Here is a 15,678-nt window from a genome sequence, read left to right as displayed (position 1 = left end):
AAGGTTTGTTCACATTCACTGTAGCACGAGGCTCGCATCCCCCTTTGGGACCGGGGTGCTGCGACACGTACCCGGCGTGGCTGCCTCAACGGGCAGCTCCCCCCTGCCCCGGCGCAGGCTGCGATGAAGGGGGTCGGGCATTTCGCACTCAGGGGCTCTGCACTTGCTCTCCTGCTGTGCTCAGGTTTTAGTATCATCTTACACCCGGTCCTAGCAGGCGCCATCACATAGGTGATACCTACCAGTTCCTCGAGCCATCCATAGGAGAGGGGTAGGGGCTCCACAGATTTTATCTAAGAAAACCGGGCAAGGCAGGGTCTCGAGGGGAGCAGGAGGAAAACAATCATTTTGGGGTCAGTGAAAGAAACGAACAGGGCAGGCTCTGCCGTTGAGGGCTGCACGCCAGCCACTGCAGTAAGAGCTCCGCACGTGTCGGCTTCTGTGTGCAGCGGCCAAACGACACTGTCCAGACAAACAGCCCTGCTGTGAAGGTACTGGTTTCCCTACAACTGAAGCATTTCCATTTGGAAATGCATAAGGGAATCCCAGGGGAAGATCTATTATGTAAAGCAATTATTTCTCAGCCTGAAAGGCAAGACAGTAATCGCGTCCCCTAATGTCTCTCTGAAAACATAATTCAATAATTAATATTTGCTCTTTGGCATTTGTAAAATAATGGCATCTGAAAACGGGGAACCCAGAGCCGCTCGATGTTCCCCTCATCTGGGATCATGCATAATACAGGAGTTTTTACCCAACAGATGAGTAGCTACTGGATTTTGGCCTGGGATTCCCAGGGCGCTGCGAGTCCAAAGGGTCCACAAAATGCAACCAAAGAAAACAGGACTGTTCTCTGCAGCCTGGAATTCACTTGACGCCGATGGAGAACTCCTAGGGATCTGCACAAGGAAAGAAACACTAAAAGCCTACACAAGAGGTGGTGCCTTTGCTTTAAGGGTTATTTGATGCTGCAGACCATTGCCTTGCGACGGGGAGAGAAATAGTGTTGGTGCAGAAGTTCCCACTAGTGATTTCTCTTTCCCGGGTCTGAATCATTGTGGTGGGCCATTCCTGGAGGATGAAAAGATCCGCTGAGCAATGCCTGACTACTAGAAGTCCTGTGGAATACTGAAGTCCCATTCTGCTGCCATCAAATTAGCCGTAAGTTATTTTGTCAAGTCTCTGAATGGGTATATTTAAAACTGCAAACTAACCATGGCCAGAAACTCTCATATTATATTTCTCTGTAAAAACACAGCAAGCTATATATGTGTAAATATAGATATATATATGCATACACACACACAAACCTTTTTTTTAAAAATAACATCTGCTACTATTGTGCAGTGTGTGCTCTCTGTCAGCGTTTCACAAAACGTCCCTCATGCAGAGGACGTGGGCTGACGGAAAGGTAGTGGCAGCAGCTGTCATCGTCCCTCTCAGGGCACCCTTGGGCCACATGCATCCGCTCCTGGGCAGCTCACTCGTGTTCAGCTGTGACGGGGTTCAGCGAGGTTCTGCTGCGCCGCACGGGCACCGCACCACCAGAACCCATCGAGCACTGGGGCCCTGGGAAATAAGTGAATACAGATATTCCTCCTCCTCGCAGACGAGTGACAGAGAAGCATCAATATACACACACAGATACGTTTTGGTCAAAATTGCATCTTTCTTTATTCAGATTTTTCAAAGATGAGTTTCAAGCCTACATGCTTTCGGCATAAACCTCCCTAATATATGAGTAAGTCAAAGCCCTCGAACAAAGGCCGGCAGCAAACAGGATGCTGAGACTTTATCTGAAGTCATGAAAGTTATGAAACATTTTCTGACTTTCAGGAATGATTCATGATTTTTACATTTTTGGGCAGACCTTTTTGGTTAGTCACCGGCATGGTTTCAGCGATAGATTACACTCTCGGAGCCTTTGGCTCCCATTTCTAAATCCAGACTTTGAAACTTCATCCCTGAATCACACATATGAACTATGGAGCTCCTTTTTTTTTTTTTTTTTTTTTTTTCCTCTCTCTGAAGATGGTGTTAAACTCTATCTGGTTTTAGCTAGCAGAAAAACCTGAGACTTGGGGTGATGTTCTCCTCTGTCCCAAGGCACTGTCAGTGCTGTCAGTGGCCCTTGCTGGGACGCTCTGGCAGGGCAGAGACGCAGCTCCTGCTGCCGGACGTTGCACGTTTCCTCCAGGCATTGCACTCTCCCAGCCTTTTTGCTCCATCTAAGATCACTACAAAACACAAACATAAACACTGGGATTAAATTAAATCAGAGAAAAGGTAACATTCAGAGTTAGCTTCATTGAATCTAAAGTTTTAAAGAAATATTCATCAAAGATGTTGAAACAAAGAGTAAGCATTTTGCAAATGTACCCACAAGCCCCTCAGTCAGCAACAGGGACACCAGGAATCGGGAAGACCCCGGAGCTTCGAGCAGGCGGCGCTGGTGCTCGGGAGCACCAGCCGCCACTCCCGATGCCCACCAGTCCCCGTCAAGTTCCAAGGGTGACTTCGTGATCACGACATTTCACTAATAACACCCCCGGTGTAAGAGCCTGGTGTGTGTTATTTTGCCGTGCAGAAATGTGACGCTGCCATCACGATTTGTCACGCTTTACGGGAAGTTGTGGCATTCACAGTGATTTAATCTGTTCTTTGGCTACCCAGGGAGCGATGCCAGAGGTAATCCACACTTCGATGTAGAGGGTATCTGAGAAAACCTGGTTGGTTGTGAGCAGAAATCTGGCAAATCTGAAGATATAAATTAAATTATTAAAGAAAAACTCAAGTTGTCACCAGACAATGTGAGTGAGAGACTCACCCCAGACCAGACAGCAAGATCCAAATTAGAGTAATGAATTTAAAATACAATACTTGCAGGTGAAGGTCTCTGTGGGGCTGTTACAGTGTGGCCGTGATGCCATCGTACGGGACAGAATGCCCTTGCAGGTGAGTGTTAGATGGCCCAAGGTACCCGCAGAGGGCAACAGCCACCAAAGGCTTCTTCAGGGAGGAAACCCACCCGGCCACCTCACAGCTGCAATGCTTGTCTAATCCTTCACAACACGCAGCGGAGGAGAAAGAATTCGAGGAGTATTTTATTCCTAACTATTTAAACAAGAGAACTCATAGTCTACTTCTAATTAGGTTTTGTTATTAAGGTGTTATCTGATGTGGAAAGATAGACTCATTGAAAACATGCCAGAATGGAAAATCTGAGAGCTGAGAACTTTCACATGGGGCTTCAGCGAGCGGCCATCGCCTGGTGTGAGCAGCACCCTCGGCCCTCTCCCCACACTTGCTTTCTACCTCCCTTTCTCTCTTCTTCTACACCATCAGGTACAGCCATGTCCTGGGGTGAGGGACGGGCCCCCAGGACGGCCGTGAGACTCCCTGTGCTACAGGTGCGGCACACACACACACGCTGCTGTTCTGCAGTTCATGATTTCTGACCACAGTTTCTAGTCTGTGTAAAATCTGGTAGCAGAGCACCACAGTTCAGTTGGCAGGTGCTGGCTTACACTTAGCAACCTGAAAATTCATTCAGGAAACACCTTCTTAGTTTTCCTAAGACTCACTACATTTAGAAGTCTTAATTTCCCTAAATGTCATACATTTTGTCCCTGAATAAACCCCTGAATGTCAAAAAATACTAATAGCCTTTATTTGTGAAAAAATTATGCAAAGCCAAACCAACCACCTTTTTTTTTTTTTTTTTTTTTTCTGTAAATAAAAGTGGGAATTGAAAGCTCTTCATGGTGACTAATGGTAAGTACTCTTGATGCTGCACAATGAAGCACAGAGGAATATGTGGGCTCTTGGGTTTTCTCCTTCCTTTTGCTGCTGGGATTTCAAAAAATAGTTTTTGATGTCCAGAAGCAGAAGCAACGAGGTGCCAGCAGCGAACCAGTTAACGTACTGGTAGTGCTGGGACACACATGCTGGGCAAATGCAGTTCTATTTTCACAAGAGAAGGCGACACAAATATACCAAAACTGTTTACACAATAAAGAAGGGAGGGGAATATCTCCATTATCAACTAGTAATTTTTCCAGACAAAGAAGTCTCTTCTGCAGCGCACTAATCCTCTTATGCACCAACCGTCTATAATTGACACTTCTCAATTATACACCTACAGAAGCACAAGGTTATTTCTTGTTTAGCTAGTTTTCAAGCCCGTGCGCCAGCTTTCCACATTTTCCATTACTCCACACCTTACGTATTGCTAATGCCTCTGATAGGAAATTACACACACTCTAATTAGGGCCGGCCGGGCCTGTCTGCGCGGCTCCCCCCGCCCTGCCAGGCTGCACAGGCATCAGCAAAAATTCCTCTGCGTTATCCAGGCGTGACCTCCCCGTCCAGAAGTCAGCGTTAGCCCTTCCCACGGCGCAGGGCACCGGCGCTGGATCCCCAGCACCAGGTCCTGCCTCAGCCCCTGGCCAGGAAGGTGGAAAATGCCGCTCAGAAAGCAGGGAAGCCACGACACCTGGGTGTCTTTGGGGCTCCAGCTCCCAAATGCCCAGCTCATGGGGGTTTTGCATCGCTCTCATGTCTCTTGCATGAGAGGGGGGTTAAAAACAGGTTTGAATTTTGCACTACAGAATTTCCAGTGTCCGGCGTGGTCCCTAAACGCACAGCGAGCCCCAGCAGCACCCCTGCCCCGCGAGGCCTGCGGCGCCCGGCTGGAGGAACCCGGCTTTGTGGCACCGTGACAAAGACCGAGTGCTATTTAAGGAACAAACACAGGTTAAAATCCTTTTGGCAAAGGTGGCAGTTCTGCCCCTGCCTGCGAGCTCCCCGGCGGCTTCCCCAGGCACCCGCACTGTGCACGGAGGGATGCCGTGCCTCACAGAACTATAGATATTATACTCACGCGCTTTGCGCTTTCCCATTTTTTCTGGTGCGCTTTCACACGCCAAGGGGGGAAACAAGCAAACACAGCGGCAAAAGCCCGTTTGCTCTCTGTGAAGAGAAGCTGGGATAGCACGGGGAGCTGGGGCGCGGGTAGGCGACACGCCGCAGCGTGACGGGGACAGAGCGGGCTCCTTGGCAGAGCAGCGTTCCAGCACAGCCTGGCTCCCAGGTCTCGGTTTGGGCTTTGTCTGGGCTTTGGCACTGGGTTTGGGCACAGGCTCTCCAAAGCTCGGCAGCAGCCGAGGCACCGGTGCGAGGGCTCGCTCGCCTCCTGCGAGCTGCCGGCCGCAGGACTGGTGCTGGGACAGTGTGTGCTGAGAGGGTAGAAATTCATTTCTCTGTGTGTGTTACTGGTGGTTTGAACAAATAAATAAAGTCAGTGCAACTGAATCAGGAGATAGTCCTAATAAATGTTCTGTGCTCTGTGAGCGGCCTGGAAGTGAGCTCAGCCAGACTGGTAAAAGCCACTGAAACAGCTTATTCACCCTTTTCCCCAGGCCTACGCACACACAGAGCTGAACTCTGCTTTCATCAGAGAATTTATACATGTTCCTTCTATCATCAACAGAAATCAAGGGGCTCATTACTTTTAAAGGCACTGAGGTGCACTGTGTGCAACAGACCCGTGTTGGCTTAAGGAGCCCAAGGGTTATTTTTAGACCCATTTATACGTCTCTCACTTTAATCTCTCCTTGTTTAATCTGTTTTTGCACTCTGTTCTGACACTAGCGATAGGCAAAAAAATAATCAGTTTTAAAAAACCCAATCCCCAAACCCCAACACCGCCTGTTACTGACCACAGCAAGAGCAAACGCAGACATGGAAGAAACTATTTATAGCTCAGATAAACAAGGCAGAGGTTTTGCTTAACAAAAGGAAATGGAAAAATAACACTCAGACATAGACCTTGAACACGTTGCCCTTGCCTGGGCTTGGGAAGGCTGGCGGGTCCCCGCTGTCCCTGTCAGCCCACAGAGACGGGGACAGGGATGGGGATGTGGGTGCTGCAGCCACCGCTGGGCCCCAGCCGGGGTCTGGGCTGTCGAGGGAGTTTCTGGTTTCACACAAAGGCTGAGTGGGCATTTTGTTTTTGCCCCAAAGAGCGGGTGGGAGAAAAGAACGCCGTCCTGCCCCAGCCTGCAGAGCATCGCTGCTGCATGACTCACAGGAGCAGGAGGGCTTTAACGTGCCTTCGGCAGGGACTCCAGGGAGGATGCTTGGGGCATTGTTTGGCCAGACTAGCAGGAACAAAGGTATTTATTCAGAAAGTAAAACATACAGAGCACAGCTCTGTTTCACATCAACTTTGAACAGCTCTGAATGCATTAAGTAGAACTAATCCAGCTGAGATTTCCAGGGAGGAGGAAAACACAGCAAATACGTAGCAACCAGGGGTTTCCCTCGGCTTCTCTGCCTTCAGACTTCTGGAGTTGAGGGTTTTTATTTTATCCCCAGTTTTGCATCAAAGAGGCCCAAAGAGGCTGCCGCTGTGGAGCAGGGTCTGCCAAGCGGGGGGGGGCGTGGGGAGGGCAGCCCCAGGCAGCCCCATGGCATGGCACAGAATGGCACAGCACAGCACGGCATGGCACAGAATGACACGGCATGGCACAGCACGGCATGGCACAGAATGACATGGCATGGCATGGCACAGCATGGCACGGCACAGAATGACATGGCATGGCATGGCACGGCATGGCACGGCACAGAATGACATGGCATGGCATGGCACAGCATGGCACGGCACAGAATGACATGGCATGGCATGGCACGGCATGGCATGGCACAGAATGACATGGCATGGCACAGCACGGCAGCGGCTCCCTGGGGTGCCCCGCAGCGGCAGGGCCCAGGGCGGTGGGTCAGGGCCAGCTGTGGGGGATGGCCGTGGCCCCGTGCCGGTCCCGCCGCAGCCGTCACGGCGATGCTCCCCGGATTCCTCCCCCGGCCACCCGTGCCGTTCCATCGGCTGCAGCCCCACGCCAGGAGCGCGGTTCTCACTGACAACGAGCTGACTGCATTCCCGTTTTCTCAGCCTGCTTGAAGCCAGCGTGAATCGAGGCAGAGGGTTAATCCCTGAATTTCAGGCCCAGGGAACAAGGCTGTGCTAATTCTTTCCTGTAGATTTGCTAATTTGATTTTTCTTTTCATGAGACATCAAAGCAGAACCTCCAGAGGAGAACTTCCTAATCAGCAAAGAGAAAAGGAAATCACTTATTTAGTGGGAAGGATGTAGACATACCAAAGGGAAACATTTCCATATTCTTTTTATAGCTATGAAAAACAACTTTAAAGAGTGAGTCCCCTAAAATCTATTTCTATTGCAAAGAAACGTAGCTTTGGGGTCCTTCTGTGTAGTTGTCTTGTTCTCTGTACCTCTAAATGAGAACATCAATGAGATGAGGTGAACCGGAACATCTTTTCCTTGTTCAAAATATTTTACATTATTGATTGGAAGAGGAGAAGCCAGGAGAAAACAAAGTGCTCGTGAAGAGTGCAAAGCCAACCCTTAGATTTAATCTCCTGAGCACTGAGTCACTCCTGCAGTTTCTATGTGGCCTGTGAACATTTTTTGATCTCCCTAATTCCAAAGAAATCCAAGCTTAGACCCCCAGGATCCCATCACTGTACACAAAAGCCAGCCTACAGCACACAGCAAAGCGTTGGCCAGAGAAATCTCCAGGGGAAACCACAACCTAATTATATCAGCAGTGATAAAAAAGTGATATAGTAGATCTATTCAAGAATCTTTCCCTGCTAACAAACATCTGCTCTTGCTGTGGACGTAGCAGTCCAGCTACTTGTTGTTGGACCCAAGGACTGCCAGAAGATTTCAGATGTAGTCCAAAAACTGAATTTTAGCACCAGCTAAAGCTCTCATCATAGCCACAGAAAAGACAAAAAAAAAGCCCTGGGCCCTGTCCGAGGACAGAAGTGAGGCCAAGCGACTCATTACTGTATTAACTCTGCACAGGAGCCAAGGGGGATGCTGGAGCTGCACTACCCTTACTCCTTCCCCAGCTGGCCCCGGCACAAAGCAGTAAAAACCATCAAATCTTGTTCCATTTTCTAGAGGTCAGAATGAGCCATTTTCCAGTTTTCCGCAGTGTTTTATACCTTCAGATTTTACCCAATCCATTCGAAAAGCTTCAGAAGCTCCCCACTGGGGAGCTCGCTGGCCAGCTGGGAAGAGCCATGGCACCAGGGCATTGGCAGCTGGCGAATCCCCGCAGCCCCCCTGCGTGCCAGGCTGCAGCCCCCACCCGTTTCTCCCTTGATTTGTGTTTTGGCAGGTTGCAGGGGCCTTGGGGCAGTGGTTGATGAATTCTGGGTGCTGCCGTGGTCTGGAAGCTGCTGGGACACATTTTAGCCTTGCAGAAATGCCTGCGACAGCCATAGATTTAAACTGGAGCTTTAAACTGGACTTTTCCCCTGGACCCGCAGCCTCCAGGGCCACCCAGTCAGCCCTGGTGGCTGCTGGCTGTTACCGGGCGTGGGGAGCTGGCCATGCACACCCCAAGATCTGGTGGTCCTCAGCACAGCGCAGGAGGACATCGAATTTACCTCTTCCTTTATGACGTCAATTTTCAAAGATTAAATTAGGGCTGCCTAATTTAAATCAGTGGGTGGAAAGGTGCTGTTCGCAGGGTGGTGCAAAACCACTGTGAGTTCGGAGGCACCACCACGATCTGCTGGGAACACCCAGCTGTCTGTTGGGTTTAACCCCGCTCTGCCAGCCGTGCCACCTCAGGGGGTGCTGGAGCTGCTTATAATCTAAAATGCAGGAGGACAAGGGGACGATGCTTACAAGAAAGTCACACCGAATTTAACAGAGAATGAAAACGTTTCCAAAGCAGGAGGTTCACGTGCAGAGCACTGTGTAGTTAATTACAAAAAGGTGACATTAATTTCTGCTTATTTTACAGCAATATCATCTCTGTTGCTTTGAGACTGATCTGTACAAAAAAACCTAAACTGTCTTTGCAACGCCTGCTAAGCTGAATGCTTATTCCAAACGCAAAATACAGCTGTATAAATTACACATTATTTAGTGACTCATAAGAAAAACTGTTAACAGTGAGGGGTGGCTAAGAAAATAATTACACAAGAAATCCTGCAAATTGGAAACATTGCAGGAGACTCCTAGCATAAATCTGAGGCCTAAAATGAATCTCAGCACCCCCAGGCTTTTGCTGAGGGTGGGTGGCAGTGGGCTCGGGGCCGGGCAGTGGGTGCAGGATGGGGCAAAGGCAGCAGCAGCACTGGGGACCCTGCCAGGGCCTTCCACGCTCCGTCCCCTCCGCCTAGTTGCTGAGCGCTGGGACCACAGGGCAGAGCTCCCGGCTGCAGGCACGAGGAGCCTTTCACCATTTGAAGCCCAAAGTATGTTTGATTTCGGAAGTTTCATGATGCTCGCCCTCACCTGCAGCAATTGCAGCGCTGGGGGATGTGCTGGAGATGCCACCCAGGTGCCAGGACTCGGGTGGCAGGATGAGTTTAGTGCTGTTTACTTTAGCCTGGCAGTTCGGGGAGGGCTGAGCTGACCACCAGCCACACTGGGGAGGTTGCTGAATTCCCAAGCCTCCCCTTTATTTACCAAAATTTCTCCAAACCGTACGTGAACTGCAACTTCCTCAGGTGTCTCCTGGGTGTCTCTCACCCATCACACTGGATAATAACAGTGCAATGCTAAAAAAACCCCCAAAAGGCAAAGAGCTGACAGGGCTGTGAGAAGCCCTTTCGCACACCCTCCTCTTCAATTGCTGTCTGTAAAAGCGAGTGTCCCCTTCGAGGTGACGAGGCTGTGCTAATGAACCTTTCCCGCTGGGTCTCATGATGTGCCTGGGACCTCCGAGGCCACCTTGTTTTCAGTCCCTTCTGCCCTGGGCACGGGAGGGTGGTCGTGGGCAAGCATGGGGGCTGAGTGGGCAAAAGACAAAAAAGGGGAAAAAAAACCCAAATAAATTAATCAAAGAGGAGCCTGGGAATTGCTAACTCCAGGTTTGCCATGCATGGGCAGCTGTGCTCCTCACAGACTGGGGCCGGGCTGCGGTGCTGGGTCATGGACCCCGGGCTGCGCCTGCTCCCGGTCCCTGGCTGCACCGTGCTGGGGACCCGGCCCCGCGGCCTCCCCCCGACCTGCAGCCTGGCCATGGGGCCACTGCGAGACCTGCCGCAGTCAGCTGCCTGCTGGGGAGGCATTTTCTCAGGACATGGGAAGCCGGTTCGGTAAGGATCACCTGCCCGGCTTCAACCCTCCGCCCCAGCACCAGGAACGGCCGCTGGTGCTGTTGGAGCAGCCAGGCTGAGCATCCCTGTCACTCACCCAGGGAAAGGCAATGCTGCTCGGAGAAAAACGGGAGAAAAGGGCTGACGACAGCTGAGGACATTGAAAAGAGGTGCTGCAAAGCTACCAACCTCGTTGGCTTGGGGTAGCAGCACACCCTAAAGCAATCCTGCAGCTTAACATCTCCACTTTAGCCTCAGAAATATTCCGATGCAATAGTTCTGCCCTATATTCTGCCATCAGGCCCGCAGGTGCCCCCGCCAGCGCCGCCCCCCACCGATGCTGCATGTTGTGCTCCCTGTCCTCTTCCACACGTGATTAACGAGAAGAAAAGTGGCAGCACCACCATGGACCAGAAATGCACATTTGTTTTGGTTTCACCTCATCCTCCTTTCCCAAAAGGTGGTTTGATGTGTCACAGAGTTTTGGACATACTAAGCTATAATTTCCTATGTACAAGTTGGAAATTTTTATAGCTGCACAGGGAATAGGATGGACTGCAGACAAAACAGAGAGCAAAGTCATTCTTTTTTTGTAACAAAAACAATGACTTCACTAAAAGTATAACACGCCATGTTTTCCTCTGTTGGGAAAGTCTCATTTGGACTCCAGCTACTTCCCAAGTAAGCGAAAATAACCGTGAGCAGGAGCAGGCTCGGGAGGGAGGGGAGGAGGATGGTTCCTCCACGCAGGTGCAGAGGCTGCTCTGGGACACGCTCGCCAGCGCAGCGGTTCCCAGGCGGTAAATACCGCGGAGGTGAGCGACCACAAATAACCACGCTGGGGTTTTTTTCCTTTTTCTCATTTCACTCACATCCAAAAGTAGCATCCCAACTCTTTTCCCTGGTCTTTAACATACGCCTTCACTAAGGATCAGCTGCATTTCTGCAGTGAGCCTGTGACCTGAGCTGTCTGAGCAAGAGGAGTTGACCTGTTGGCCTTGGCTCCCCTGCCTGTCCTGCTGCCATCCCCTGCCCATCCCACTCCATCCCCTGTCTGTGCTGCCCAGCATGTCAGAGAAGCCTTGAGCCATCACACCAGCTTTTGGCGCTGGTTATCCAAGCCAGCGCTCGCAAACTGCCTGCGTGTTACGGTAGTTACCAGCCTTTGGAAATAATTCAAAGGAAAGATCAAGCCGTTGGGTGCAACCCTGCATGGGCATGTTTGAATTCCCTCGGCAGCCCCAGGTGGGTGCCCAGCGGGAACCAGCCTGCCCTCACCTCTAGGCTGAAGCCCCTGGAAGGCGTCCCACTATGCTGACGGAGCACTGGGTGGAGCACTGGGCGCACTGGGCAGAGGTGCACTGGGTGCCCAGACAGTGCGGGCGGTGGGGATGGGCTGTGGTGGGCGAGGGGCTGCAGCGGTGGCACCTCCCGTTTCTCCGCCGGTGGCCGTGGAGGCAGCGCCACAGCAGCAGCTCCTGCAGTCAATGGGACCAGGGGAGGTCGAGGAGGGGAGTGGGCTGGGCTGGAAGCTCTCTGCTGCCAGTCAAAGTGATCGCTGAAAGAACACATCACAATCAAAATGATTTATTTTTACTTTTCCCACGAGAAGCTTCATTGAAATGAGTTAAAAACTATTAAAAAAAAAATCACAAAAATGCATTTGAGTGAAGCTGCATTTTTCCAAAACCCCAACCACATCTTTCATAGGAAAAAATATTCAATGAGCTCCAATTCAGCTTTATTATGAAAAACTTCTGTTTTCAGTAGTAAGAAAAACATTGTTAGCATTTCCAATAGACTCCTGGCTTTGTTAGTTCATTATTATGATTATTTCCTTCTCTTACAACTCTCAATATTTGAGCTCACCTCCTAGCTGATAACGCTCAAGCTCTGGGGCCAGCAATTAAGATAAACTGGGGAGGTTGCAGAAGCGGGCCGGACTGAGGGATGTGCTCGCCCCACTGCTCAGGGGACAGCGGGCAGGATGAAGCCTCCCACGGCATTCGGGAGGAGCCCAGCGAGCTGCCACCGGGACCTTCGGACAATTTTGTGCTGATACCCGGGTTCTCCTGGGAACCCTTGCAGTAATTTCCCTGTCATCAGCTGGCAGCGGGGTGGCCATCGAAGAGCAAACCCGCGCCGGCGCCGCAGCGTCCCCCCGTGCCACCCCCTGCGGCACCCGCTGCACTGGGACGGCCCCGAGAAGGGGGCGATGCTGCCAGCCACCCGCGCCGCCTCCCCCGTCCTGGCGCAGGGCATCTGATTACTCAGATACAATTGGCCAGAGCTGCAGATGTTATAAATGGACACAAAATGATCCAGCCAAAGTTTTTCTTTTTATTCTAGCCAACCTATTTGTTTAAACCTTCCGCATAAATGAACTCCAGAGAGACACAATACCCTGTGAGAAGAACATTTCTTCTATTGGTTCTACATGTACCGACCTTTCCATTTGTACTTGGCCTCTTGAAGAATACTGCTGTTAATTATTATGATTATTACTGGATCATAGAAAAAGTCTTGAAATTTAACCATTAAATTTAGCTGAGAAAGAAGAGTAACCCAAAACCTTGGAAAATTATATGGATCTCCAGTGCAACTCTTTAAGACTTATTAAAAAAAATCTACTTAAAACCACTTTATACTCTCTTCACTTGTTTGATCTTTTAATTCAACTGGTTCGTCCTTGGAAATCAATACACCCCAAAGAAAATACAGTTATATTTTCCATGTCTAATGCAGAATCTGTGAATAAAAATAATTATCAAGGCCACCAGCCAGGTGGAAAATTCTGTTCATTTTATCTCTGCAGTGAAAGCTGGAGCATCAAACACATTCGGATACATCAGAAATTCACCCCCGTTATGTTTAATCCTCTCAGTGGTGGAGTCACATGCCAGAGAACTCTCAAAGGCCCCACTGGTGTAGTTGCCCCCCTCAGCAGAGCAATGGCACCGACTTCACCAACACAAAGCACATTCTCTGCCTCTATTGCATTTACAGCCCAATATGAAACCTGCCCTCGGGATCTATCATCAGCCAACGTTTGCAGCACAAGTACTTCAAGTATCACTAAAAAACACTTCAAACAAAACCTCCCCAAACCTCCCCAGATCCTGCTGCCTACTGTGACCACAAGTGAGGGCAGCGGTGTCGGGGTGGGCTTCGAGTGTGGGGCTTGTATTGAATCACAGAATCACAGAATCATCTCGGTTGGAAAAGCCCTTGAAGCTCCTCCAGTCTAACCATGAACCTCACACTGACCATTCTCAACTCCACCAGATCCCTCAGTGCTGGGTCAACCCGACTCTTCAACCCCTCCAGGGATGAGGACTCCCCCCCTGCCCTGGGCAGCCCATTCCAATGCCCAACAACCCCTTCTGCAAAGAAATCCTTCCTAAGAGCCAGTCTGACCCTGCCCTGGCGCAGCTTGAGGCCATTCCCTCTTGTCCTGGCGCTGGTTCCTTGGCTCAAGAGACTCATCCCCCCTCTCTGCACCCTCCTTTCAGGGAGTTGCAGAGGGCGATGAGGTCTCCCCTCAGCCTCCTCTTCTCCAGACTAAACCCCCCCAGGTTGAATTGTGAGGGCGATGGTGTTGGAGTTTGAGTGAACTCAAGCCTGAGCAGAGTGATGCCCAGGTGAACACCTGAGGTCTAGGGACCTGGAAGGAGACAACTGACCCAGAGGCTTCCCCGAAAGGGGACCAGAGCTGACCCCTGCCAGGATCCTTACGATCGGGGACACACCTTCGACTGCCACTCCAGTGCAAAAAGAGGAAAGAAAAAGCCTAAAAAGCAAAGGAAAAAGCCCCCATGGGCAGCATGGCACTGGGGAAGCTCCTTGGCGGCTGCTGGGCTGGGTGACGGCTCTCACGGTGTTCTGCACATCTGCACCAGGGCGTGGGGAGGAGGGCTGCACAAGGCCAAGATACAAGGCTCAACAGCACCGACTTGCCATTATTTTTGGATTATGCTTAAATTTTATGCATACTCATAACGTGGAATGAAGAGGTTCCCACACTGAGCATGTCCTAAACAGAGCATGGGGGGACGATCATGTACACTGGTAGCACACGGGACCAGGTGCCTTTTACATTTGTTTACACATATTACCAGTATAGACAATTAATCATAAGGAAAGCAAACACTCCAGCCTCACATTCCCTGCACTGCTGAGCGTTACTCTGGCTTGTATTGCTAGAAAAATCTTTCTTTTGATGTCCTTTGAACAAACGTCCTTTGAACTACAGTATTTTTGCTAACACTACTGGTCGGATCACACTCCCAACAGCTGAGAAACGTGAGATTTAATTTCAGGCTGCGAGGGAAACTTTCATTGCAAATCAATGTGCTTTAAGCAAGAGATACCTGGAAACTATCTAGTAAAAATCAAGATCTCCAATTTTCCCCTTAAGCTTTCAATACTCTCATACATCTCAGCAGATTGGCAATATTTAGAAATAGTTGTCACAGTCACTGAAAATAAGAACCACAGCATATTTGGCCATCACATACACATGGCTAAATATAACACCTGGTGGAAAACGGCAACAAACAAGGAGGTTATGGCATGGGATAAAACCAAGGGAGAAATAAACCTTATCCATAAATAAATAAACAAGTAAATAAAAGGCAGCCACTTTCTTTCTCCAAGTTCCCACAGACTATTTCAGAATAGGCATTTCTGTGTGACTGCAGAATCTGCAGAGAGAATAAAAAAGATTTTAAGCCGCCTATTACGCAGAGGTACGGGCGAGCCACGTCCGAGCTCTAGAGCCATGCTCCAGCACCCAGAGCCGCTCTCACCTCCATCGCTGCAGGTCTGCTGGCAGGGAAAGCCAACATGTGGGCAGCGGAGCGTGGGGTGGCTGTTGGGCCCGGACCCCAGAGCCGTGCCCAGTCTCCATCACTCCTCCTCAGCCAGAAGCAGAGGGTCTTCCCGAGAGCTCGAGAATTCAAAGTATTTTCCACCTCTACCATGGCTCCCCAGTAGCAGCTGAGCACTTGACTGATGCGGCCAACTGTGGTCAGATCGTACGATTTTGGGGCTGGGAGCGTAAGGGTGTCCTGCTCGACCGCAGGGACCGGAGCGGGGATGTCGGGGCAGGGCCAGCACCCGCCCCCATGGGCCCGGGGGAAGCTTTTCCTCTGGGACATGGTTCCTGAGCAGGACTCTGAGTGAGAGTGAGCAGTAACAACATGTCGAGCGTTGGTCTGGAGAGCAAAACTTGGTTTGTCTTCTTAGGGAAAGACAACACAATTCTGTCGCTGCTGCAGAGGTACCGTTTGCTCATCCCTGTTACAGTGGGAGTATTTTTCCCATGACAGCCTTTGAACCGGGGCGGCATTAGTCACCAGAAACGTTCCTGGTGCTGGCAGCAGTTGCCAGAACTGACATATCTGTTCACAGTCGTGCCTGTGCAGATGCAGTTTCTAACCTCAGTCTCCTACTCCAGGGCAAACACCTGCCAGCGACCGAGGGAGCAGCCTTCGAGGGTCTGCAAGCAATTACCAGCGATGCTCGTCC

General features: G+C 50.5%; 1 protein-coding gene across 1 annotated transcript in view; it reads right to left on the bottom strand.

The window, feature by feature from the left end:
- Nucleotides 1–2,100: 2,100 nt before the first annotated feature.
- PWWP2B (PWWP domain containing 2B) overlaps nt 2,101–15,678 on the bottom strand; it is a 54,386-nt gene continuing 40,808 nt past the window's right edge. The window contains exon 3 of the mRNA XM_074875609.1: nt 2,101–2,237. The gene's annotated coding sequence lies outside the window, so the exon portion shown is untranslated. The remainder of the gene's footprint in view (nt 2,238–15,678) is intronic.

Source organism: Strix uralensis, chromosome 7 (assembly GCF_047716275.1).
Source record: "Strix uralensis isolate ZFMK-TIS-50842 chromosome 7, bStrUra1, whole genome shotgun sequence".
NCBI lineage: Eukaryota > Metazoa > Chordata > Aves > Strigiformes > Strigidae > Strix > Strix uralensis.
This window is presented reverse-complemented; position numbering and strand designations above follow the sequence as displayed.